The sequence below is a fragment of the Pleurodeles waltl genome, chromosome 3_1 (genome assembly GCF_031143425.1).
Source record: "Pleurodeles waltl isolate 20211129_DDA chromosome 3_1, aPleWal1.hap1.20221129, whole genome shotgun sequence".
Classification (NCBI taxonomy): Eukaryota; Metazoa; Chordata; class Amphibia; order Caudata; family Salamandridae; genus Pleurodeles; species Pleurodeles waltl.
The window spans coordinates 631,306,869-631,334,374 of record NC_090440.1 but is presented as its reverse complement, the minus strand read 5'-3'; the positions used below and the strand labels follow the sequence as shown (position 1 = coordinate 631,334,374).

Sequence of the window (27,506 nt, the reverse complement as noted above, 5' to 3'; positions counted from 1 at the left end):
CATCTTCTGTGGCACACTACTGTTCCTCAGCACAACTGAATCATGGACTGAACCTGCAACATGGCATTCACATGGGAGATGTACTGGTCTGCAGTACATATCAATTGGATGTTCATGGAATAAAAGTTATTTCTGTTTCTGTGCACCTGTTCACTGACTCTTGGGAGTATGATCGGTATGTGGGTGCCATCTATGGCACCGATCACATGGGGAATGTTTGCAAATGCATAGAAGTCCGACTTGATGGCAGGGAGGTCAGTACTTTGGGGAAACCTCACATAGGACTGCAGGTGTCGTACAAATGCATTTAGAAATCTTTTCAGTATCATGCTGAACATTGGCTGTGAAAATCCAGCACCCATGCCCACTGTCACTTGAAATGAGCCTGTGGCCAGGAATTTGGAGTGCGGAGATCACCTGCACTTCAGTAGGGATGGCATGCTGACTACAATTTCCCAGAGTTAGTGCAGGATCCAGTAATGCACAATGTTCAAGAATAGTTGCATGGGTGAGTCTGTAATTGATAATGATCTGACACTCCACCATGGTCTGCATATTCACAAGTGGTCTGTACACCGATGGTGCCCTTCCTCGCCACAAGGGCAGTACCTTGGAGGGATTTCAAACATGTGTGAGGAACACACATACATAGGTACAAATTGTCATTAATTGTGCACTGCATTCTTGATTGTAGGGACTCATAAGTTAGATGTGCTTGAAAGATCTTCATCTACACCTTAATAAGGGAACAGTGTTTGTCATGTGTGATTGTGATCTTTTTAATGGTCACATGCATTGGTGCTTTATGTGAAAAATAGGGCCTGCATTGTGCAAATTTCTTTTTTATAGATGCTTAGTTAATGGCAAAATGTCTGACCCCTGTAATCCAGAACTGTTGTTGTGGAAGTGACCTCATACCGCTGGCGGTTGACATAACAGCGTAAGTCGGTGTTTACCGCCGTTCCTACCATGATAGGTTAACATGGATGCCAATGGGGAATCCTGGCGTATCATGAATACGTATGGTATGTACTTGAATTCGTCATCCCAACTTCATTTGACTCCCTGATCTCGTGCAAACAGGTGCTCCACTGTGTGTACTGCTGTGTCCTGCCTCTGGTCATCAAAGGGTCCCGGCCTTCACCCAGGAGGAACTGGAGAGGCTAGTGGACGAGGTCCTGCCCCTGTACGCGAAGCTCTACGGACGGCCAGAGGTACAGGTGAGTCAGGGTTTGGGGGGCACTGTTTGGGTGTAATGGATGGTGTTGTAAGGACATATGTGTGCACCTCTGAGCCTGCATGGGCCATGGTTCATGGCATGTTGCGTGCATATGTCCTGTAAGTCTGACAGTACTGTCTGTCCCATAGTAGACGTATAGCCAGCTGTATCTATTTTGCAAGTGCCTGACCTCTGTGTTCCATTTCGGTGTCACTCTTTTAGGTCAGCGCCCACCAGAAGAGGGCACTTTGGCATGACATCGCCAAGGAGGTGCGGACCATGGGGGTCTACAACCGGCGGAGCACCTACTGCAGGAAGAGGTGGGAGGACCTGCGGCGCTGGGCATGAAAAATCTGTGAGGCCCAGCTGGAGAAGTCTTCCCAACGTGGAAGGGGTGCTCGTTGCGCACTGACCCCCCTCATGCTATGCATCCTGGTGTAGACTTACCCAGCCTTGATGGGTGCTTGAAGGCTGCACAGCAGTCACAAGGGGGTGAGTACTCATGTTACAATCTTAAACTTTGATGGATGTCTGGGTGTACATTAGGGTTCATGCTGCTTAGTTGCAGCGACTATGACTGTTGTCTACCTACATGATGGCCCCCGTACGGTGTAGGGGTGTCTTGGTCAGGTCTTCTATACGTTGGGTCCTTAGGTAGTTTAGGGGATGGGTGTGGAGCAGGGTTCTGGTCAGTAGTCAGGGGCATGGCCATGGGCATAGTGAACGGGGCTGCCTGTTGGGGGTGTCTTCTGTGTGGGTGTAGGTCTGGCCACTATGTTCACTCTTTTCAGCTATTTACAAGTGTCTCTCCTGTTTTGTCTCCCCATCCCTGTTCTCTTGTTTTATTTTTGTACATCAGCAACCTCTGGTGAGGGAGCTGAGGCATCAGAAAGTGGGGATGCAGTGGCCCACGGATCATCAGAGGCAGAGTCATCCGACACCAAGGGGACCAGTGAGTTGGAGGGTGAGAGGAGTACCATGGGGAGGCAACTACCACTGGAGGTAGTGACTCCGATACCTCCTCCAATGGGGGCTCCCCGGCGGTGGCAGACCTTAGTGGCCATACCACTACAGTGACATCTTCCACCCTCCCTTTTGCTCCCCACCGAGTTGCCGTTGCCCACTCACCCAGAAAGGTGGGCGTCTCCTTCGCCCCAGGCACCTCCTCCCCTGTCCCAGTCAGCCCTGCTGCCCTCACAGAGGAGGCAATTGAACTCCTGAGAACCATCTCTGTAGGGCAGACAACCATGTCAATGCCATCCAGGGGCTAGCATCAGAGATACACCAGACAAATGCCTATATGGGTGGCATTCACGGTGCCGTGTCTGGCTTACAGAGATCTTTTCAGGCTCTGGCCTCCTCTTTGACGGCAGACAGTTTCCCTGGTCATTCCATCCCCCCTCCAACCTCTTCTACCCCTTCCAGCACCCCCACTCCCTTCACCCGTCCAAAGCACACAATCTGACACACAGTCAAGCACCTCAACACACAAGAAACACACTTCTAAAAACAACCACAAGCATTCACACAGCCAACATACACATGCACACACAGCAACATCCACTTCCCCTAGTGTGCCCACCTCTTCTGACTCCCTGTCTGTCCCCTCTACATGCACACACTCATGCACTGCACCTTCAGCCACTGTTGCTGTTCCTCTTACTGCAGTCACCACAATAGCAGAAATCAAGACATGCACCCAAGACACCGCACCTGCACTCACCACAACTACTTTAGTTGACATATGCAGCACACTCACCAGACTTGCAGACACCCACAAAACATACATCCACATTGGCAACCTGTCTTATCCCACTGTTTCAACATGTCTCCTCCAAAAACACACATAAACGCACCAAGACACCCACCCATCACACATCCACCACACCTCCGCATACTGTCCGGTCACCTGCATCCACAACACGCACCCCTAAACCACTTACATCCACACCCTCTGCCTCCACTCCCATGCCCTCATCCAGGCCCAACCCAATTGCTCCAAAAAAACCTTTCCTTTCCCGTGCTGACCTCTTCCAACCCACTGGCCCACCCCGTCTCGTCCCTAAGCATGAATACCTCCGTGCCCTTTCCACTCCTTCCACTTCACAGCCTGCCCCTGTCGGCCCTTCACATTCCCAAGCCCCTTCCCCAGAGAAGAAGAAGCCCCACGCAGAGCCAAGTCCATCTGGCTCCACCCACTCGAAACATCCCCCCACTTTCCAAAGCCAAACCCACACCCCCTCCACCTTCCAAGCACTAGTCCAAGCCCCACCCCCTTGCAAATCCCCACACCCACCACCCCTGCCCGTTCCATGAGGTGCCTGGATGACCCATTGTTGCCCCATTAGGTGGAGTACCGTGCCCTTTTGGGAGTCAGGTTGGGGCCATTGTGGCCCATGGGACTTCTTGCAATACGGACTGGCCATTGGCCTTGTTGTAAATAGTTGGCTCTGTGAGCTGGAATAAATATTTATGTGTTGCCTTTGTTTTAGCGGCAAACTCCTGAACCTCGTCTTTCGTTTAATTGTTTGTGGGTGTGGGCCATTTGTATGTACTATGGTCAGGTTGGATTTGCCTTGTGTCGGGTAGGTACCTCTTGATGTGGGGTGTATGGGTTGTGCTGCTGTGAAGGGTTCGGGGCGTTGCAGGGTAGGTGGAGTTGGTAGGTATGTAACCGTGCCCTTTCCTCCCTTGTTTCGTAGGTTGCGGTACTTACCGTTGTCGTCTTCGTCGGCGGTCTCGGTCATGGAGGTATATGGCAAGGAGCAGGGCTGGCATGACCTACAGCTCTCTATCCATGTCTGCTTCGGCGCATTGTGTGGGCCTCCGGTGAGTGTTTCCTTATATTTTGTTCATTTCCACCTGGACTTGCCTGGCGGTGGTTCCCGCCCCAGAACTGGTGGCGGCCTAGTGGTTCATTATTTGAGGGGTAGGTTGGACCTTTCCGTCGGCCTGTGGGCGGACTCTGCCGTCATCGTCTGCACTACTCTACTGGCGGTGGGTGGTTTTATGGATGCCTGTGTTTCGACTGGTTCATTATTTGGTGGTCCGGACTGTCCTCTGTTTGCGGTTTTTACCGCCACCGCCGGTGGCGTGGTTTGGACTGCCATGTTCATAATGAGGGCCTAAGTGTGCTTTGTATAGGTCTGGAAATGGGGAATTGGGATCGGGAAGGGGTGGGAGTTGGGGCATTAGGTTGGGATGGGTGGGCGGCTATGGTCAGTGAGGAGGCCAGACCTTGGAATGACCTCTGTAGGCCAAATATGGCACTGCCACACATGGCACTGTGAATGCTATCCAGATAAGCTAGCATTTGTGTCATCTGGCCTTGAGGGCCCTGGATGGAATTCAGTAGTGCTGTCTGGCCTACAGAGATGTTCCTCAGGAGGTCAACAGCCTCCTCACTGAGTGCAGCTGGGGAGACAGGAGTCGGGGGGAGATGCCTACAGTGAAGGTGACATCACCCCTTTTAGAGGCTGGGTATGGCTAACTGGGGGAATCAAGAAAGATGGTGGGGATGGCTCTGGGGGTGGCAGACATGATGCAGGCGGTATTTCTCAGTAGGATCTGCCACCGTTATGGACTGGTCTTCTGTAAAGTCCTCCGAAGATGATGATGTATTGCTGATGGCAACGTTGACAGTCCCTATCTATTTTGGGTTTTCTGTAGAAACCGTATGGCACCTCGGAATGGGTGGCCTTTATTGTTTAGAGTAATGAACATACTCCAACATATATGGAATGAAACCAACCATCTGCCCAAGTCCCTTTATATATCCCATTTTGTTAGTATTATTGATGCATCCTCTGTACACAACAAGGGGCATTGAACCTTGTTTTAGTGTTGGTGTGCTTTGTCAACAATGTGTATACATTCCTCTCTGTGTTGTACCAAACATTGTATGCCTAGCACATTATCATCACTAAACAGATTGTCTTGCATGCACATTTGTGAAGGAGTGATACAATGCAAATCTGTCACTTTTTCAATGCATGAAATAGTATTTCCGTGAATAAACAAATTTGGGTTATGTTTAAGTTCTTAAATGTAGCCATTTATCCTGATTTCACTAGTCATTTTGACTCACATGCTCACTCTTGTTTGTTTATTAAACCAACTTACCAATGTGATGTTTGGAATATCCACTGTATCATGGTAGCATGTAATGCTATCTCATGTCATCTGTCTTAGGAGTAACATGACATCCTTCACAATAGGGAAGGAGCATCACACCTCACACAACCAAGACCAGAATCCTCTCTGGTACCACTTTCCACCACACCATCAATGTTACAGATGCATATTTGTTGTTTTGGCAAGCATGTGTCTGCTCACACCAGTCCTTTGGCTGGGAACACAAATCAGGTGGTATCTTTTAGCAAAATGTAACCCACAAAACACATCATCATAGACCTCGGCCAAAACGTACACATTCAAGGACTCTCCTTCTGCGTTGGACAGATGTCAACCTTAATGTTGTTTGTAAGATTAGTTGCTGTTACAAAACATGAGTTATTGAACATGTTGATCTCACACTAGAACTTACCCCCTTGATTCTGCTGTTGGGCTCTCATTTGCCCATCAAGGTCGCAATAGGACACTGCAGGTCTGTGGGCCATTAGGGGAACAAGGGTGTGGCGCACACACTTCCCACGTTGGGAGGACTGGTCGAGCTGAACTTCAGATGACTTTCAGGGCCCCTGCCACAGGTCCTCCCATCTCTTGCAACAAAGGACACTGTGCCACAGACAGACCCCCAGGGTCCGCACCTTCTTGGCGTTGGCCTCCCAGATCGCCTTTTTCTTATGGGCGTTGACCTGTAGAGATGAGAAAAAGCAAAGAGAAGAAGTTTTGTGAGTTTCTTTTGTCTGTATTGCTGTGACCCAATTTAGTCACATCACTCACAAGGATTTATAGCAAGTCAGTACGGAATATTAAATCTTTCTAGGAAATACAAATGTGTAGGGACCTGTTGAGTACCCTCAACAGTTACAATGTCCTCATGTTACCAATCCAGCCCACATACATCATCTAGGCTGTGGGTCTGAGAGCCATCCTATGAGAGCCACTCCTGACCAGTAAACTGTACAATGTTAAGACACATCTCCAACCACAGCTACATTGGCCTAATGCTAAAAAAATGTTTAGGGGCAAATACAATGGTTTTACACACATAATAATGACTAAGGGCAGTATGCAATGGCCATCATCTGTGTCAGTGAGAGCATAGTTTTGGGTGATAAATGAACAGGTGTGTGTAGTTATTGGACAAACTCGATGATTGAGAGCCTGTGTCCTTTATATGTGCAGCACATGCCTAAAACATACAAACACTCACAATTAAAAAACTGAGAAGTAGTTTAAATTGAAATAAGCAAATCAAACTACTTCATTACTTGAAATGTTTTTCTTGCACTATACATCATTCTTATTTCGACATTTGTCTGTGTTTTCCACTTATACACCTGGTACTGTGTCTACCGGTCACCTCTAGGAAAGGGCGTGCAGTTTGTCCAATTAAATCTGGATCTGTGACTAAAATGAACTAAAAAGTCAGTTTATTTATTCTGATAACTTTCCATTTCAATTTACAGCCATGTAAAACATTGACAAACGTCAGTATGTCCCCTGATAAATTATTCTGTTCATTTCACTCATGTACACAGATGGACAAACCATCCTGTGTATGAAGAAGAAAAAGGTTTCTTAGAGAAATATTCCTCATTCAAACATGTACTTGGATTCCCATAGAGCTAGATGTACAGTGATAGGACCTTAGTGGTGAGGACTACCGACTCCTCAGGAGACGTTAGGGGCCCTGTCACCTGTTAGGTTGGCATCCTGGCTCCCAGAGGTCAATAAGAGTAGCAAAAGTAGAGGAGGTGTAGTTGGCTGCAGTGTTAGGAGTCAAAGGAGGTTTTTTGAGATGCTGCATACAAGTATATGGAGTGTGTGCTCCGCGACAGAGACAGACACAGTGTAGGAGGCTGGCCTGGTTTGTAGTACGTACCTTGGGTACTTACACCTTATACCAGGTCCAGTTATCCCTTATTAGTGAAGTAGTAGTTTTCTAGCACCTTAGGCCGATAGAGGTAGCTATAGCAGAGCAGCTTAGGCTGAACTAGAAGACATGCAAAGCTCATGCAATACCACTTATAGTTACACAGTACTTATAAATAAGTAAAGACAATACTCAGTGTTACCAAAAATAAAGGTATTTAGTTGGGTGACACGGTACCAAAGATATCTTAGAGGCAATACTCCTTCTGGAGATAAGTATTATGCATAATATATACACTAGACACCACAATTAGTCAAGTAAATAGTCATAGAACAATGCAAACAATAGGGAATGCTATAGAATGCAATGGGAGAAAATGGGTCTAGGGGCAACACAAACCATAGACTAAGAAAGTGTAATGTGAAACACAAATTCCCCCCTAGACAAGTGTAGTGTATGCAGAATCGTTGGAAGAGTAAGAATACAGTAAAGATAAGTAAATTACCCCACCCCAGAGCCCAGAAAAGCAGGAGTAAAGTACTGCAAGTTTCCTTAGGACACACTACACCTTGTTTTGGGGATTTTGCAGCAGCAAACCAAGTTTGCAAAGAACAACTGCTGGATTATTGGACCTGAAGACCTGCAAAGGAAGGGGACCAAGTCCAGAAGTTGAAAGAAGTTCCAGGAAGGACAGGAGCCCCTGCCAGCCCAGAAGAGGGTACAAAAGAAGAGTCGCTGGTTAGTTGAAGATTGCAGTAATGCACCCTAGAAAGATGCCAGCGGGTTCCTGCATAATGCAAAAGATGTCCCACGGTGTGAAGATTGTTGCAGATGAGATTTCGTGTTGGAAGGCGTCAACAATCCTTGGGTATGATAAAAGTACATTTTGCATCAAAATTGCACTGGATGGACCCAGGAGGGACTTGGGGGCCTCAACTCTGTGTGAGTTTGTAAGGAGGAAGAGGGGGCTCTCAGCACTTTACAGAGCCCTCAGGATACCAGCCAGCACCCACAGGAGTCACAGGATCCAGGTTCAAAGGAGGTGCAAAATGTGGTTGATGCAGCAAAACAAAAGAAGGGCCCACGCTGCCGGAGAACAACTCAGCGAGTTGTGCGTCACAGGATGGAGTGCTGGGGACCTGGGCCAGGCTGTGTACGAAGGAATTTTGTAAAAAGTGCACAGAGGCATCAGGAAGCAAAGAAGACACAGTACACAGGGGTACCGTCGTTCTCAGTGAAGGCAAGGTCTGACCTCCTCCAAATTGCATCAGCAGGACCTCAGGACAGTCTATGTCAATGATGTCCACTTTCTGTTTACTTTCCTACAGACAGCCATTGGCTTTCGTGCATAGACGTCACACGCGTTAGCCTATGGCAGTGTCCGACATGGATAGTTACACATACTATGTGGTCAAAATATACCAACGGCCAGCAGATAGCCAATATCCTGACACCAAAGCTAGGGGCCTACCATTTTAGGAAGTTTAGCAGTGTATTTCTGAATTTGATGTGTGTCACCTCCACTCAAAATGGTGGCGTGTTTGTTTACCAAAAAGATATGTACGAGACAGTTTATTTAGAATTTTGACACATTAAAATATAAAAAGGTACTGGGTTTCACATCGATAGTGATACAGTGTAGTTTATACTTCCGTTGATGAATTAAAAAAAATAAAAAAATAATAAAGTGTATATAATACATTTCAAATGTATTATTTACACAATCGTTACAAAAAAGAAATGAGAAAATATGTTATTCTGAGTGAAAACATGACATAAACGTGATATGCACACATATGTCACAAAAGAACATGTATTTTTACAACAACGTGAGATGTGTGGTGACTATCTAAGAATTGTATGACCAATTCTTCTGTAATTTTGTCTGACTTTCTTGCAGATATTTGAACGCAGGGAGATTTAGAAGAAGACATCCTCAAGTCTTCAGACCTTTTCCAGACCTTGCCACCATAGAGGACCATAGAGGAAAGGGACATTTTAAGAAATTCAGATTGAATAGGCAAACTATTCTGGATTTATGTCCGCAGCTGGGGCCTGATCTTCTGCCTCACAATAGGAATACAACAGCAATAACACCAACAGTGAAACTCACAGCAGCATTTCAATTTGTGGCCACAGGATCTTTTCAATACACAGTGGCAAAGTCTGGAGGCATGTCACAACCAACATTTAGTGGTGTGATACAAGAAGTCATTTCTTCAATGATGAGACACATGAACAGCTTCATCCAGTCCCCACAACAAAAGGATTTTGCCAATGTGAAGGGAGAATTTAAGGCGCTGGGTGATAATGTGATTGGAGCAATGCATGGCACGCATATTGCCTTGGAGCTAACGCATGCTAGAGAAGAGGTCTACCACAATCAAAAGAACTTCCATTCAATCAATGTGCAAGCTGTCTGCTTAGCTGATTGGTACATCTCAAGTGTGTGTGTGCAAGTTTCCAAAGGTCAACACATCATTCCTTTGTACTATGGAACACCATACCCCTGTAAATGTCACATGCTGGACCTGAGAGGGCTAGCTTGTTGGTAAGTACAATATGGCCTGAGGATCATGTGACTTTTTCATAGTTAAGGAATGTACAATGGGACAAGTTTTTTTCTCTTCAATTATTTTTTACTTTGATATAGAAGACTAAGCCGATCCTAACACAGTTGTCAGCACCTCTGAGGAATCCAACAACGCCAGGGAAAGTTTGCTTCAATGGGTCCCATGGAAGAACACGAAGGCCAGTGGAGCTGGCTTTTGGCCTCCTCAAGACCATATTTCAGTGCCTGGACAAGACTGGTGGAGTCTTCCTCTGCTCACCCAATCACAGTTGCCTGCTGGATGTTGCACAACATAGCCTTGCGATGGAACACTCCAATCATCACAGAGGATGGAGACCTTGAAGAGCCACTGGGTAAGGATGTTGAAATCTGAAATGAAGATGACAGCGGTGAAGAGGAAGCAACTGACATACGTCAAGATGTTGTTGACCACTTTTTCACCTGAGTGTAAGTTTACCTTTACATATTGTAACATCAAAAGACTGAAAAACGTGTAACAGAGTGAACATCTCTGTCTGTGATGGTTATTTAGTAGTACTGGTTAGTTCAAGAAAGTCCAGGGCAAAGCTGCCTGTTGATCAACATTTCCATACATTAACTGATGTGTTCATTGACATTGATTATCTTTGCTCATGATAAGTAAATATGTCCTTCTGACTTCTCATTGGAGTAAAATTTCATCTGCAGAATCAATTACTTTCCCTGGTTATTCTGGTTTAGGATCCTTCACCATGTTACCTTTATTTGTACATTTCATAGTTGTGACATTTGCAGTGATATGTTGCTGTTGGAAAGTACAAAGGGAACATGTGTTGATCCTGGGACAGACACTCTTTGGATGTACAGATGTTGTGCGGAGACAACTTGCATAGCGATTGAATGGAAGTTCTTGTGATTGTGTCAGACCTGTTTTAGGTTGGATGCTGCTACCAAGGCAAGTCGTGCTGCTTAACTTGCACTAACCACATATGCGAGTCAAGCCATAACATACTCACATCCCTTCACATTGGCAAAATCTTCTTTTTGTGTTATTTTTAGAAATGGGGACTTTGGTTGGCAGTCAGGTCACCCCCTGTCCAAGCAAGGACCCTCACTCTAGTCAGGGTAAGTCACACACAGTCCAAATTATCCTCTGCCCACCCTCTGGTAGCTTGGCACTGAGCAGTCAGGCAATATGTAAAGTATTTGTGCAATAAATCATGCAATAACACAGTAGAACACCGCAAAAATACACCACACAGGTTTAGAAAAAATTAGAATATTTATCTGAATAGTTTAGGGTCAAAACGATCAAGATTTGATAAATAAAGTTGAAATATTACTTTTGTAATTATAAATAGAGTCTTTAGTTCTTAAACAAACAATGGTCTCTTGCGAGTGCAAAGTACCTGGTTTGCATCTAAATTATCCGTGTGGGACTGCAGAGGAGGAGATGCGTGGAAAACGAGCTGGTGTGTGTCAGTTTCTCTGGGCACATACAGACAATGTGTCAATGCTTTTCCACGCAGCAAGGGCTTTGCATAGATTTCTGGCATGCAGGCGTGGATCCTCTTTGGGTTGCGGGGTATTTGGATGTCCCGGAGATGATGTGGATAAATCCTGGGCATGGAGGAGGAAGTCATGGGAGCTGAGTCGATCCGGTGGGTGACGCGGGGGAATTTGTGTCGCATGGCAGCCACTGCGTCGATTCCTCTCACAGGCGTTCGGGCTGCGTCATTACGGCTCAGTGATGCATCGATCAAGTGGGCGGTGCATTGAAGTTCTGGTCGGAACTCTGGTTCTGCATCGATCTCCACACGGGGAGCCGGTCTGCATCGTTCTGGTTTGGCGATGCAGTGATTTTCTCACCACAGGGCAGGCTGTTCACCGATTTTGGCAGGCTGTGCGTCGATTTTCACCACACAAGGAGTTCTTTGCAGAAATGAAGTCTTTTTGGCCCTGAGACTTCAGGAAACAGGAGGTAAGCTCAATCCAAGCCCTTGGAGAGCACTTCTCAACGAAGGCAGAAGGCAGCAAGTCAGGAGGGCAAGGCAGCAGTCCTTTACAGCAAAGTAGTCAGGTGAGTCCTTTGGGCAACGAGGCAGCTTCTCTTAGCAGGTTGCAGGTTCGGTTCAGGGATTCCTTTCCAGGAGGTATCTTGTCAAGAAGTGTCTGAGTTGGTAGGGTCAGAATCCCGGTTTGAATACCCAAATGTGCCTATGAAGTAGGGGAGACTTCAAAGAGTGGCTTGGAAGTACACAAGGTCCCCTTTCAGTTCTATCCTGTCTTCCAGGGCCCCTGTAGGGGGTTTGGCAGTCCGTTGTGTGAGGGCAAATGCCCTAAAAAAAAGGGAAATGTCTCCAGGAAATAGTCCACTGAGTGAATGGTAGACACACATCGGAGGAAAGTAAGATCTGCATCTCTGAAAGGTGGAGGTCTTGCCATTGTCTCCTTGTGGTCTGGGGGAACATCCCCTCCTCTGGCGGAGATCCACGGTTGCAGGGACTGGAGTGGGTGGAGCAGTGTCCTTTTTTGGCATGGCAAGGGCAATGACAAGGGTGGATGGTGTGGAAAAAGCCATGCACACGTGATGATGAATGTCATACATCACCCCAGTCAAGGAACACGAACATCTCAATATTGTGCTTCCTCTGCACCTGATTAATGTCTACAACCTCTATCAGTATCTGCCCATCATGTCTTGGGACTGCTTTAGCGCTCCCAAGACTCGGTGGCTGGTAGTCTGAGTGGTAATTATTCCAATGGCTTCACTTTGCTAGCCAACAGATTCTCTCCCACTACCCTGTGCCCTTGAGGAAATGTTGTCCATCTCAGTGGGTCCTGGAAGAACTGGAGGTAGTGGTTGCTCAACAGCAGCCAGGACTGGAGGGCACAAGATAATAATTGTTTTCCTCTGGACACAGAAAGGGGAGGTATTCTGAGGCTGAGGGGTTGTAGCAGCTGGCGTGGGCTGACTGTGAATCACTGGGGCAGTCTGCCCAGGCAGACTCAATGGACCAGGCCTGTCCCCATGCTCCGGACCTTCAGGAGTGGTGTCCTCACTGAAGGCTTGATCTTGGTCTAGGGTGGAGGTGTCTTCTGTTGCACATAGTGATCCTCTGGCCCTGGGTATCGGACCTAACAAAAATTAGTAATACAATGAAATTAATGATCTGTAGTATGCTTTAAATGTGTCTTGAGCTACAAATGAAGCAACCTTAAAAGGAAAATATGGTTAATGGCATGATTTGGCCCTTGTGTGATTTTTCACACTTTACACATGCAGGCCAAATTACGCAGATGCAAACTTCAGTAACAATGAGGGAGAGATGTCCTGAAATGTAAAATGTAAATTAGGAAGTGTACATTACATGTACCAGACAAGCATTCAGCACAGTTGAGAGGAGATTTAAGAGTTAAGCCATTTCAAGGCCTAGCAGCCTCAAAAGCTATGGTACATATTATACTTGATGGCATTGGTCTTCACATGAACACTGCAAAGTAAATTGTATATCAATGCTACTCATAATCAGCATGCTACAGAACATGTTTGTGAACCTTTGGATAGACAAACTATGATTTCTGCAAACAATTAAATCAGTTAAATGGAGTGACAAGAAGGTAACAGCATACTAGATCAATACAGCAGATTACTTTTTCATACATAGCATGGAATTGTGAAATACAAATACATGACACTTTGACATTTGTGCATATCTGGAAGAAAAGGGAGGTTGAGCAACATCATATTGCACTATTGAGACTAAACCAGGGCATCATGGTAGTTGTAATCATGTGGTAACACCATTGACAATACTTTTTGAAGAATACGTTACACCAGTGGTTCCCAAACCTTTTCGACCCACAACTCCCATGACCTATTGGCCGTTGGCTGCAGCTCCCCATTATGCAACTTTTTTTTGGTGGGTGGAGGGATGTAAGTCTGGCCTAGAGAGTACTTCCATTTTTCTTCATTGAGAGGAAGCTGATGAAGTTCTTATGATCATATAGACTGTCACAATTTAATTTAGCTGTAACCGTGTTGCGCATTGATCAATGAATTCCCCTTACATAGAGGATACTGTTTCCTTTGCCCACACTCATGTTCAATGATTTCAAAGTGCAGTGTAGAAGTTTAGAAATACTTATAATGCATGTAGAGGGTAAGCAACATGTTCAATGATTTCAAAGTGCAGTGTAGAAGTTTAGAAATACTTATAATGCATGTAGAGGGTAAGCACTAGGCATTTCTTACCTTCTCTCAGCCATGAAGCCACTGCCAACCCAAGTATTATCTCCCTGCTGCCGTCTGGGGTGTTAGCTCCCAGGGCGGCAGGGAGAGTAGTCTTCCAGCAAAGGCAGAGTCCAAGGTCACACACAAGGCTGCAGGGCCCCCAGCATTACACACATTCTGCTGTGTCTGAGACCCTTGGATGTAGGTCTGAAGCAGGCTATCAGTTCCTGTCAAAAGCCTCATCTTACACTCGGATATATCAAACAGGAGCAGGGTCTGGAAAGGTGAGCAGCCGTGAAAGCAGTAGCCGGAGCACCGTGCCTCCTGCTCACTCCTCGCATGGGCTTTACAAGCTTCCAGTGACACTTCTCACATACCCAGCTTCTCTTTCTCACTCCTTGCCACATCCTCCTTCAGCCGCAACCCCCAGCTTGGCTTTTTTACATGATCCCCAGAGGCAGCAAAAAGTAAGCCGAATTTGGTTACTGATTGCACAGCTTTGAAGGGACATAGCCAGCTCATTGTACACATTTCACATACCTAGTTCCGTAAACGAACATTTCAACCGGCAACATGGCTCTGTGAGTTAAACTCTTTTTGCTGCCATTTACTGTAATCAGGAGGTCACAAATACAAATCCTGGCAAGGCCAATTCAGTCTTCCATCCTTCTGAGGCCACTAGATTTAACATCATCAAACTGGGCAATAAAACGTCTGTTATTGAACAAGTTTAAAATTGTCAAAAGTGTAGAACAAAACATAAATTTACACCCAAGGTATTTTTGATCATTACACTGGTCGAATGGCTTAGTTCTGGAATTGACAACATGACTCTGGCACATGATGTGGTTGGGATGGAGGTATTGCTCAGGGCTGAAGCTGCCATTATTCACAAGGGATCTCACCTTGGTTGAGTAGAAATTGTGTTCATGAAAATAAAACAATTTGAAGTCTGTTTAAAACTAAAGTAAATGCCACTGTAAACAATTCTGAAGACTGAGTTTAATGCATTCAGTCAGTGAAAGACAAATATACCACAATTATGTTGACAGACTTACAAAAGTAGGTCTTCAAAGGATTATGCTTCAGTAACATACAGGAGGTTTTCAGGTGCAGCACTTTTTCATTCGTTTGAAATTGGTAAGATTCATTGTTAGTCTTAATGCACATAAATGTGCTGTATTTGTGAAGTCAGTGGCATATCAATTGTGCTCACATAGTATAAGTGAACTAGACATGAATAGGCCTCAAAATATATCTAAGCTTTCTTGCTTTATTTTGTGCAAGCTGGCAAGATTGTTCTGTGTGTGAATAAACTGCAGTTGTGTCTGTTTTGCATTGCTTCAGTGGAAAGGGCATTTTTCATTGCTTGCTAACAGGGTTCACAAATTAAAAAGAGCTAACATTTCCAAACATCCATGTGCTTGAAATAGAAGGATTATTTTAGCTTGGTGTTGCAAAAAAGTGGTTCCAAGTGAGTATGCCTCCTCTAGAGAAATATTATGAAGAGAAAGGAATATACATGCACTCCTATTGGGGATGAACAGGGAGAGACCAGTTTTTGAGGGGCACGCTTTCTGTCAGGACACTCACTGAGGACCCTCTGGTCAGTAGATCTGCAGTCGGATTACATGAATGACCAACTAAATTATAATAGGATGCTATGATTGAGGGTTATTGCCAGCCTGTTCCCGGAGCTAGATTAGTTTGTGTTCGCCTTCTCTGCATGCTAATGAGGCTGTGACTTCAGACAGTCGTTCTCCCTGCACCAGGATAGTAGTGGTCTGCTATGGCCATCCTGTGTGTTTCTTTTCAATGCAAATCAGTGCCCCTTTGAAAATAAAAAAAACTCCAGGGGTTGTTTAGCAAAAAGCAAATCCCACTTTTAAGCAGACGTGCATGTGACTGTTGGGAATTGCTGGCAACACAGCAACAATCAAAACAGTTTGCTTCAAGGACACTAATTATTCAAGAACTTGGATATCCTTTCCCAAAATGTGTGCTTGGTGTGTGGCGCCCCTGGCTAATTTGGATGGCGCACCAGGGTGTTGTGGCGCACACATTGGGAAACACTGGGCTACACATACCTATTTAAATGACTACAGTGAAAAGGAACATACATTTGCAATATGTCCACACATATGTGTATGATGTGAATAGGTGAAGATGCCACTTACATGCACTATACCTTCATGCGTGGAGAGGTGAAACCAGTTTTTTTAAGTACAACAACATACATTGCGATAAATCAAGGGACATGGCAAATGCAAGGAATGTTCCATGGAAAACAACACGCAATCTAACAAACCACATGGAGTATTATTAAAAAGAGAGATACAGCCATGGTGCTAGTCATTTGGAAGAAATAAGATATTGTGTGGGTTAACATTCCTATTTTTATGTGTTGATAAGGGTATTCAAAGAACACCCTACAACATTCTTAAGGCCAGAAACTCCATTTGTGATTATTGGGACATTGCTAAGTGTAAAGTACTAGTCTCTACTCCACCAGGATTCCAATCAAGCCTTCAGGATGTAGGATCTGAAGGACTGTCTCCTCCCAAGGAAATAGTTGTAGTGAGGAGCTGGAAGAACCACCATCAGTCCTCTGGGCCTCCAGGTGACATTTGAAGGCCAGTGAACCCACTCTCCCTTGCAGGTCATTCTACCTCTTCTAATTTCCTCCTGTGTGTGCAGATTGTTAACCACAGCATTCACTCTGTTTGGGACTCACGTCTGGTTTCAGACAGACCACAGGCCTCACAAATGGCTTAGACAAATGAGGGTGAGAACCCCAAATTTCTGAGGTGTTCTATTTCCCTACAGGGAATGGTCTTTCTGGCGGAACACCTTCCTGGGTATGTTCACTCCAATGCTGAACATCTGTACAGGTTCTTCCACCTTAGTGATGAGAATGCTCAGGAAGTTGGGTAGGTGTCCCTACTTTCAGCAGAGGGTAACACATGTTAGAAACTGTCAGTCTTGGGTGGTCTTCCCCCAAACGTTTTATCATCAACCTCCTATTTTCTGACTTCATTTTAGGTGGCCATCGCTCCCTAAAACGTGGTAAAATTGGCTCATACTGACGAGCATAGCCTTGCAAGATCGCTGAATGGATGCTCCAAGTGGGGGCTCTACTGGCTTCCATACTAGATTGTATGTAATCCTACACAGCCCTCGCACTGCCAAAGCAGATTAGCTCTCATTTGCGCCTAAATGAACATTTCTGCCCGCTGAAGCCCCGGGAAAGCCTTGTACTGAGACTTGGAGCCAGGGACGAGGTTTGGACTGATTTAGTGATGGGACCATGGAGGCCATGAATGGTACTAGTGCAGGCCCAGGAGTGATGGTTGGTGCTGGAGCCCGGTGGACAGAGGTGAGCCCAGCCATTAAAGATCAGGGTGTAATCCAGTGCCTAATTGAGGCAGAGAAAGTGGAGCCCCTCTGACCCTGCCTCTTTGTGACATATCACCAGTGCCTAGAAAGTTGGCATGCCTGATCTATGCGAGCCAGCATCTGCATGAGGCCCCTGAGAAGTGCTGTACTGAGGAAAAGTTCCTACTGGTGAGGCCTTACGCCATTGGGAAAAAAGGTGGCAGCAACCTGATGCCACATGCATTGATGTCAAAGGGCCAGCCCTGAGAACTGACTGGTAGACACACAGAGCTCATCTGAGAGCAAGAAATTAGCTGGGAGGGCTGGGTGCTGAGAACCAACTGGTGGTGGTGGCCCGGCTGGGGGACATGGAGCTCAGCTAAGGGCAAGAAATCAGCTGTAGCAACGTTGAACCAGGGCCCTTCAGTCGATGAGCCTAAGAGCGGATGAGATGTTTCCAGCGGGAGACAGCTGCCATTACTGAAGGCTGCAGTGTGGACTGGAAGAGCAGCGGTGCAAGGAGGGCCTGCTCTGGCCTGGAGTACCCCAGTTGTGCAGAAAGAAACACAACAGAGGACGGCGTGGGCCCAAGCTTGAAGGCCTGAAGGTGACCAGGGGTGGAGCCCCTCCTGGATGCAGATTCCTAAGGAAGTAAAGCATCCTGCACAGAAGTCTCTGTGGCAAAGTCCAAATAGACTTTAAGTATCATGAGCCTCAGTGTGCCAGCAAGTGAGAGTGTCTGCTAAGCAGAGGCAGCATTGGCAGCTCTTGATGTCTCTTCTTCTCTCCTGGGTCCAACCCGCAACAGGACCCAGGAAGCTGTACTAGACAATCCTGGTGCTGCTTTCATGCTGGTACTACAATTGGGCATTTTTCTTAGTGGGCGATGCTCCTCTGCTCTTGATATGGGGCTGCCCCTGGATGGTACACACTCTCACAGACAAATCTGCATATCTCCATCCCAGCATGGAAGATGCAGAAGATAGCGCGAGTAGATGTCATCTTATGTTTGTGGGCTTCCCAGAATGTGCAGAAGGGGTGATGCCAGAACAATTCTTAGAAGGATGGCTCAAGGAACTTCTCCGACCAGAAGAGCTATTCTCATTGCTCGTCATGGAGAGAACCCACCAAGACTTGGTGCCTTGGCCCTCACCTGGGGGTCCAGACCAGAGCCATGATTGATTGGATCCTAAACTACAGAGACAAGACCGCTATCCCAAAATGGCCCAAACACAGGGGGCAATCCATTTTGAAGACAAGCTCATGTCTATTTACCCTGACTCTGCTAGGAGTGCGGAACAGGAATGAAAATCCTTTTTGGCAATCAAGCGAAAATGGAAGCAACTAAACATCATGTATATGCTGCTCTTTCCTGCTAACCTGCGAGTAATGCATGATGGCTGTGCACACTTCTTTGAAGGAATTGAGGAAGTGTAGCACTAGATCAAGGTCACTGGTCAAAATGTGGGGGAAGGAACAGAGCTGATGGCACACAAGGAGAGGGGTTCTGGGAGCAAGCCAAGCCTACCTGGGCTGGAGGAGAGGCACAGATGGGACATGATGGAGCACTCAGCCTCATGTGTGGAGGTGTAGCCAGATGGCATGCTGGTGCTGACTTTCATATCAGAGCCAAAGCTGACTCCTACAGATGCTATGACAAACAAGGACAGGACTGAGGCAGACCTCCTTGAGCACTGAACAGGTTTGTCCTTGCTGTACTGGGAAAGGTAAATGTAAGTCTCATGATTCAATCCCCCTAATGACGAAGGAGGATCCGGTGAGACTTCCACTACAGTACTCAGCATGCAAAACGAGAGGGTTATGGAGGGATGAATACCTTATAAATGCCAACTGACAATGTGTGGTAGCAAGCATATGAGTTGCAAAGAATTGGGGTGGCTAGCAGGAGCTGCATTTAGTGGGTAATTTGTGAACTCAGAAGGTGGGTGGCTCTGCCTTACCTGGTACCAGATGGTAGGTACCGGGCTTCTGTGATCAGGTGGGAGACTGCTGGTCAGATGTGCAGGTCACATAACAGCCTACTATCTGAGAGTTTGCTAGTTAGCTAGGCAGTCCCTGTTGGGCTGCATGATGGTTACCGCAAACTGTTCTAGTATTCCCATGGTCACAGGTAATATGAGAAAGCACCAGTTTAATTTCTTATTAGATGTTTACCCAGGGGGACGGATGAGGAATGTAGGAGATGAATGGACACCACAGGGAATCCGCCAGGGGTGCAAAGGAATCCACTGACACACATGGATTTGAAAGAGGTGGGGAGAGATGGGAGGAGCATCTCTTACCATCTGTTACCACCAGACAATGGCTTAACGATAGAACGGATAGCAAACGCATATCAATCTAGAATGTTAGGGGCCTCAATGCGTATACAAAAAGCTATAGGGCCAGACTTATCTCCGCAGGCATGGTATACATGTTGCCATGCTGCAGGAGACACACCTCACTAAGGAGAAGGCATGTAAGGTAAAGAAAAAATGAAGGGGACTGATGTACTCTTCAATGTATTCCTCCTATGTAAGAGGGGTAATATTATGGCTGGCCCCAGGGATACCTTTCCTGCATTGCTATGTGCATGCAGAGGTGGAGGGCCAATATGTACTCCTCTATGGTCTGCTGGACAGAAAGGAGGTGTGTTTCCTGAACTCTTATGCACCCAACATGGATGACAGGTTGTTCTTGTGGGACCTGCTGGATCTCTTACTTCCGTACATAGATGTGTCACTCATTTAGGGGGGTGACTATAACTGCATGATGGATGGCAATCTGGATAGGAATCACCATAAACAAAGGACTAAACCAAAGATGACTTTGACATTAACTAAAGTAATGGCCACATTGGGTTTCAAAGCCATATGTTGTACACTGTATCCCACCTGTACACAATACACTTGTTACTCAGCCACACACATCAGGTTGGACCACATATTACTGACCCACACCCTGGGCCCTCAGGTGCAAGCGGCATAGTAATTCATTAGAATCCTTTCAGGTCATGTGCCACTACTGGTAACATATGCAGGATGCAGTGGGAACACAGGTCCCCCCTAATGGCAACTGCCTCTAGGGGCACTGAATTATCAGCCCTTCCAAAGGTCATTAGAGAGACACTCTAGGCCTATCTGGGGCATGAATGGGGATCAATGCAGATGCAGGGAATGAATGGGAGGTTCTGAAGGTAGCAGTGAGGGGGGAATGTATGCAAAAAACCAATGATATTAAAAAGCATCTGACGTGAACTAAAGTGGAAAGAGGCAAGTGAGGCAAAACTACAGTCTCAAACTACCACCTTTTGTGGCCTTTGTATATCTGAGGGCTGCCTTCGACCTTGTCCCTAGATGTCAACTGTGGCCCACTTTGGCTAGTATGGGTGTCAAACCCTGTCTATGTATGTCCTTATTAGACTCCATGAAAGGAAATATGCTCATGTGAGACGTTTGACCAGGGAGAACTCACAGATTGTATACCTATCGCCCGTGGTATGTGCTAGGGCTGCATGCTTGCCCCTACCCTGTTCTCCCTCTATATTAATGACTTGGTGGGACATTTATTAACTTGTGTTCATGATTGTCCTGGGCTGGAGGGGTTTTCAATTCCTGCATTATTATTCATGGATAATGCTGTGCTGCTTTCCCTCACATCATCTGGGCTGCAGAACCTGCTGAATAGTTTAGCTAAGTATTGCAATACTAGAACTAAGAAAGTAACTACGTCCAAAACTAAGATCTTGGCTGTAAAACCCATAAATCATTCAAAGGGAGTTTTCCACTTGTGGACAAAACTTCAGCAGGTATATCAGTTTGAATACCTGGGAGTGAGGCTTGACAAAACCACCAAATGGAAGGCCCAAATATTAAAATCAGGATTAACCTTTCTCCATGATGCTTCAACAGTGATAAAGCACTATACAGCTTCTACACTGAAATATGTGTCCCCAGTCAATGAGGTCTATAGGGTAAAAAGTGCAGTCATCTGCTTCTTTATGGTGCAGAAGTTTGTGGAGTGGAGAACATTTTATCCTCCCAAGAAGCACCATAGTCAGTCCCTTTATTCTTCGATACTAGCCTCAAAAGAATTAGAGACCTAGCCAGGTTAAGACTCTTACTCCAGTGGGTTATAATGTGGTCTACCTCGGAATTGGCCACATATGGATTAGCCTTGGATGAGGTCGTTAACCTAGGGAATAGCTTCACCATTCCATGGCTTAGCTATATCAAATGCCAACTGAGCACTCTAGGTCAGGCTACGTATTGATCTAATCTATCCCAATTAATACTTATTCAAAGTCAGTTGTTAAAGATAAATTCTGGGGCCATATGATGGACTTGTACCATCCTAACGCAAAGACAGGAGGTATGACAGATGGATTCTTGTTCCTTAAAGCTGTCTATCATTTGAACTGTACAGGGATGCTTTTGTACCACTGTTAGCTCTTACTTTCTTGATAAAATTTAAAGCAGGCACACTGCTAGTGAATAAATTCAAACACAAGTGGGACTCCACTAGAGTGAAATTGCAAAATTGATCCTTCTGTGATAATTATCTTGAGGACATTAACCTTCTACCTTTATTCTTTCCTACATATGTAAGACCCAGGGGATCTTGACTAAGGCTTATCTGCATCACCTTTGGCACATGGCACTATAGTGAAGCCTATCAAATTCTGAGATCAGCTTTCATCATTCCAATGGTATTAAGCCTTGGGTGCTCTTTAAAGGCTTATAAGGAAATCCCTAGGCCTTCCACTTTAGCACTTGATTTTTTTTTTTATGGATATGCATATCTGGCTTATGTAATCATTTCAAATTGTATGTATGCATTATGGCCATCATTATGACACTGGGGTAAATCCTGCTTACCGCCACGCTGATGGACGCCAACTTACCCCCACGGTGGCAGATATCCGTTCACCATATTATGACACACACACACCAATCCAACAGAATTCAGCCACATACACAAATCCGCTGGACCAAAAGTCAGTGATAAAGTGGTGGATCCATAATCCTACCGTTAAGCCAACAAAACAACACCGCCACATTATGACCCACAAAGTACCACAGCAGACATTCAACTGTGGTAAACCATTGGTGGTACATACCACCTCGCTCAGAATGGTCACCCATATACAAAACAACACTACATTGGCCAATACTAAAGACACACACCTGACAGTCATGCACACACACACCCACTCACCCACAGCACTATAAAACACACACCCACAATATCCACAACCCTTTACAAACAACAATCAGTGCCAGGAGACTGAGAAGAAGAGCACAGAGACAACTAGACACACATACCACATACACCCATACACTCCTCAAGCACTCCACATCACACACCCCACCACATCACCCAACACACCCTAACCAACACACATCACACAACACCCATGGCACCACAAAGGCACCCCCCATTTCACTGAGGAGGAGTTAGGGGTCATGGTGGAGGAAATTGTCAGGGTAGAGCCACAGCTCTTTGGAGCACAGGTACAGCAGATTTCTATAGCAAGGAAGATGGAGCTATTGCAGAGAATTCCGGACAGCGTCAACGCTGTGGGACAGCACCCAAGAACAAGGGACGACATCACGAAGAGGTGGAATAAGCTATGGGGGAAGTTACTTTCCACAGGAGCAAGACACCAGCTCGCCATAGAGGAGTGGTGGTGGGCCTCCACCTCCTCCCCCACAGCTCACAGCATGGGAGGAGCAGCTACTGGCAATACTGCATTCTGAGGGACTAGCTGGAGTTGCAGGAGGACTGGACACTGGTAAGTCAACATTTACTATTTATCACCCCCCCATACCTGCATGTCATCACACACCCTCACCCTCACTCCCATCACTCAACACCACCCCACACACTGCACCTACACATAAGACTAACAACAATAGCAAGCCCTGCATGCTATACCAATGCATGGACAGCCCTCCGAGCCCTCCGAGCCCTCCCTGGACACCCATCACTAAAGCATGCACAGCATAGGGGAACTAACAATACCACAATACATCACCATACACAAGCAAAAGCTGGCAGGGCAACACCAACCATAGAGGAGATGCTCCAGAAGTACAAATGTCATATACTTGAAGCATAATACATCATTTACATCCCCACAGGTACCCCAGCCAATGACAGTGGAGAGGAGGTGCCACCACTATCCAGTCCCCCAACAGAAGAGGCCCCCAGTGGTGACAGTACCTCTGGACTTCTGGAGGACCTACCTGGCCAATCAGGGACCACTGGACAGCTGGTCACCAAAGCCCACTCAGAGACCACCACAGAGCCTCCCCCATGAGGAACCAACACTACAGCCCCCACCCAGCTTACCTACACCTCTGTCCCCAGGACAGGTCAAACATCAGGGTGCCCACCTGTACAGAGACTTCAGGCCACACCTTGCCCCAAGACAATCAAGGACTTGGGGTCAGTGGCAGTGGGCACACTGTTCAGGGAACAAGGACACAGGCCAACAGGGACACTGGAGGACTGCTGTGCACCAGAGGGAGGACAGGAGCATAGAGTCGACTCTCCAGGGGACACTCTCAGAGATCCTAGGAACCTACCAACATTCCAAAGTGCAGGAGAACAATCGGCTGCAGGAGGGACAGTATCAGGGGATCATGGAGGACTTGCAGACCATTAACACCACCCTGATCCCCACTGCAGGGGTTCTGGCAGACATGGCCAACATCATGAGGGAGGCAGTGTCACACCAGCGGGCCCCTACCACTAGTCAGTCAACTGAACAGCCCTCCACTTCCGCTGCCGCTAGTGGCTAGGAGACCCTGTCAAGGGGCCCACAGGCCACCAGCATCCCTCCCCCCTGCAGAAGGTGAACCACCCGCAAACTTTCCCTGTGACCCAGACAGAATCCAGAGACACTTGCCAAGACCACCGCCAGGAAATGAGACTCTCCTGATTGTCCCCCTTACAACGCACTCTGTCACCTTGTCCACATTGAACTGCCATTGCTCCCCTTTCTATGGCCCTTTGGACACTGCACCTGTGCTACAAACAGACTGGAACAATACCCTTGACTTTTCTCCATCATCAACTCATCACCTCATTATATTAGAACTACAATAAACACCCTTGTATTAGACTTGACTACTAGTATTTCATGGATTGCAAATTTGTATTGATTGAAACAGCTACATCCATTGCAAATGAACTGTGCATAGAATGAGCATTGAATGAATGACCTTTTGCTGGCTGTTGTGATCACATCACAACTTTGTTGTCATATCTCCAACATCTGTAAAATGATAATCCATATATGACAGTAAGTATAGGAAACAAATGGGTAATGCCAGCATGCCAATGCCACACAGAATACAACAATAGTTACAGAAATGTGAAGTTGCACTGTCTCACCTGTGTGTCATTGGAAGTACTGAAGGATCACTAATGTTCTGTTGTCCACATCCACATGCTCTGCCTCCTCATCCTCACTGTCCTCAACTCAGAGTCCACAGCTAAAGCAGCATAGGTCCTCTGAAGGTCTAAAGGGTGGGATTGCATGGCAAATACAGGTAACCTAGCTTGTTAGTATTTACTTCTAGGCAGGGCTGCTTGGGTCCCAGTTGCCTGTGTGTGCTCGTCCTCATGGCTTGGTAACTAGCCATTTCACTGGTAGTGCAATGCATAGTGCATGGGCCTGTTTCCTGTGTGTAAGGGTGCTGGTTACACCAACTTTGGTGTTGGTGCAGTCATTGACCCAGTTTATCCTTTGTCTTTAACCCCCCCTTTCTTGTTTTGTCATCCTGTCCTTATGTGCATTAGCATCATCTGGCGGAGGAGCAGGGGCACCGGCAACAGAGGGAGCTGCATCCCACAGGACCCTGGAGGCAGAGTCCACCGATGCAGAGGGAACAAGTGGGACAGAGGGCGAGGGGAGCACCACGGCGGAGATTGGAGGAGACAACACAAACTCTGATACCTCCTCTGATGGTAGCTCCCTGGTTGTGGCAGACACCTCTGTGACCACCCCAGCTGCAGGTGCAGCTGCCACTCCCTGTACCAGTACCGCCCTCCCAGTAGCCCCTCAGCGAGTTGCCTGTGCCGGCTCACCCAGGATGGTGGGTATCTCATTCGCCCCAGTCACCTCAGGCCCTGCCCCAGTGAGCCATGCTGCCCTGAGTGAGGAGGGTATTGACCTCCTGAGATCCATCCCTGTAGGGCTGCCAACCATTGTGAATGCCATCCATGGGCTGGCATCCCAGATGTACCAATGCAATGCATTCCTGGAGGGCATTCATGGTGGTTTGGTAGCCCAAGATTGATTCAGGCTCTGGCCTTCTCTCTGATGGCAGGCATTGTCCCTGTTTCCACTGTACCCCCTCCAACATCCACTTCCCATTCCCATTCTCCTCATCCCCAACCCATCCTAAGCACACAGACAGACAAGCATGCACACAAAGCAATACACAAAAGTGGCAGGGGCAAACACATGCACCACACTTCATCCCACAGGCACTCACACAAACACCAGACTATTGCAGACCTGACAACATCCACAGCCTCCACTGTCTCCCCCTCCTCCTTCTCCACATCCTTCCCAGTTACGTCCATACTCACACCTGCATGCACTACATCTACATCCGCTATCAGCATCACCACACCAAGCAGAACATACACCACATTGGCAGACACCTCCACAACATCCATGCACCCGTACCCTGTGTCCTCCCCCACACTGTCTGTCCCCCCTCCTAAAGGACACCAACGTGAGCACTCAGACACCCAACAGCCATCCACCTCACATCAGCATACAGCCCATACATCTGCACCCAAATCCAGCAGACATACACCTCCAACAACCACTCCCTCATCGTCTACTCCCATTTCTCCTCCCTCTTCCCACCCAATGTCCCTAAAAATCTTTTCCTTTCCCAACATGACCTCTTCCCTACTCCTACCCCCATCCTGCACGTATGGGCAGAGTACCAAGGACACAGCCCAGCACCTCATCCAAACAGTCCATGGGGACAATGGTAGCACCACCTACTCATGCTGGTAAGGATACCAGACCTACGACACTGAAGGGGAAGGAGCCAGCACCACCAGGAATGAAAGAGAAAAGTCCTGCACCAGCTGTGAGGAAGGGGAAGGGGCCTGCACTAGCTGTGAGGAAGGGGAAGGAGCCTGCACTAGCTGTGAGGAAGGGGAAGGAGCCTGCACCAGCTGTGAAGAAGGGGAAGGAGCCTGCACCACCAGGCAGAGAGGGGAAGAGCCCATCCACCCCTACATCGAAGGATGTGGGATCCCAGATCCATGGAGGAGACGAGGCACTTTACGTCAGCGGAAGCTGTCAGGCTAACATCGACAAACAACACCAGCTGTCACAGGGTCCCCACTGCCAGCTGTGGATGTGCAGCCATCAGTGAGTGTAGGGGCTACCCAGGAGCCCCCTCCAACAACCACCACCATGCAGCCATCAGTGAGAGCAGGGATTGCCCAGGAGCCTCTTCCAACCACCACCACAGTGCAGCCATCACTGCCGGCAGACACCATGTAGTCCACCCTCTAGGGGCTGCTGTGTGGGCTGCCCCCTCCAGAACCAGTGGGCAAGACACCCACTCCAGAGACTGTGGCCTTACACTTCCTAGGACAAAGCAATGGTCATGGTGCCCCCTCCAGAACCAGTGGGCAAGACACCCACTCCATAGACTGTGGCCTTGCACTCCCCAGTACAAAGCAATGGGAATGTAGCCCCCTCCAGAACCAGTGGGCTTGCTCCCACATCCAGCCGAGGTGACCCCTACGCCTGAGGTGCCTGCCTACTTGCAACCTGATGCCCCTGCAGTGTACTATCCGGATTTGGTCAGGATTCGAGTTGGGCATTAGACTGTGCCCTGTGGCCATGTGGGCCCTTTGAACATTGGACTGGGCAGTGTCCCTTTGTGTATATGTGTACATATCTGTTTCAGTGACAAATCGAATTATTAATTTTGATGCTGATCTGATTGCAATCACTTTAGTCAATTCCTGTTGTCCTTGCATTATTCTGCCCTTTTTTGGGGACAAATTGTTTTTCTTGTGCAGCTGGTTGTGTGCATGGTGTGTGTGTGTCGGGTGCGTGTTGTGCGTGTGTGTCACT

The 27,506-nt window shown here is 47.1% G+C and overlaps 1 long non-coding RNA gene across 1 annotated transcript in view; it reads right to left on the bottom strand.

The window, feature by feature from the left end:
* Nucleotides 1-27,506, bottom strand: part of LOC138284402 (uncharacterized) — a 186,230-nt gene that overhangs the window by 125,893 nt on the left and 32,831 nt on the right. Inside the window, exon 2 of the long non-coding RNA XR_011201393.1 lies at nucleotides 5,766-6,036. This is a non-coding gene — a long non-coding RNA (uncharacterized lncRNA). The remainder of the gene's footprint in view (nucleotides 1-5,765; nucleotides 6,037-27,506) is intronic.